The following is a 1,242-nucleotide window of genomic DNA, read 5'->3' on the forward strand; positions in this document are numbered from 1 at the left end:
ATATATATATATATATATACATGCATATATATACAGCTGGGGTGTATGTTTATACATACACCTGGGGTGTATGTATATACATACGCCTGATATATATATATATATATATATGTATATATATATTATATACCTGAGGTGTATGTATGTATATACCTCCTCCTTAGCCTCTGATTAATAGGGTATTGGGGTGTACATGCAGCAAAAAAGAAGAGACGAGGTGTACGTACACCTCAACCTGCAGAGGGGGCGAGGAGAGACTGTTTTTCGTTTTAAATATTATTTACGAGGAACAATTAATATTATTTTTATTAATTAATTCTTCTTTCTTTTTGTTATTATATATTTTAATTTATTTCTTTCTTTTTGTTATTTGTTTCTATTATTATTCTTTTTCTTTTCTTTTGATATTCGTCTTCTATTTACTCAGAAGTCTTGTAATGCTTCTGTTGTTGTTTCTTTTGTTTGCTTTTCTCTCTCCCTTCACTTTGTTTGTTTTTCTAGTGTTTATATAAATGCATTTAAATGCATATATTTATTTATACGTATAAATGCATTTATATACACCAGAGTATAGGTATTGATGCCTTTCTTCTCTCTTTACTTTTTCTTCTTTGTTTCTTTTTATATATATTACAGAGCTTCCTTCTTTTTCTTCTTTGTTTCTTACTATGTACATTATTAGTCGCTTTGTTATTATATTTCTTTTTTATTATTTTGCTTTAATAATAATAGTAATAATAGTAATAGAAAGGCATGTCGTTAGTACTTTAATATCTTTGTTATTCTTCTTCTTCGTTCCTTCTTATTATTTTTACTGTATTCATGCATTTATTGTTTATTTGTTTATTTGTTTATTATTGTTTATTATTTGTTTATTGCCTACAATTTGATTATTCTTTTACCGTTTACTGCTTTTATTTGTTTGTCTGTCTGCTCTTTCTCTTAACTCTTTTATTTATGCTATTTGTTTATCTTTATATTTGTTTATCTTTATATTTGTTTATCTTTATATTTGTTTATCTTTCTATTTGTCTGTCTCTCTGTCTGTCTTCTCTTTGTGCACAGCAAAATCTTCGACTTGTTTTTTTTTGTTTTTTTATTAAACAAAATCAGCAATTGCATGCGCCGCCATACAACAAACACTGAAAACTCCTACCCATCCCCATATACATGTAATATATATATATAATATATAATATATATATATATATATATATTGTATATGCATATATATATACATAT

The sequence above is a fragment of the Eimeria acervulina genome, genomic scaffold, assembly GCF_000499425.1.
Source record: "Eimeria acervulina Houghton genomic scaffold, Eah_scaff1063, whole genome shotgun sequence".
NCBI classification, from domain to species: domain Eukaryota; phylum Apicomplexa; class Conoidasida; order Eucoccidiorida; family Eimeriidae; genus Eimeria; species Eimeria acervulina.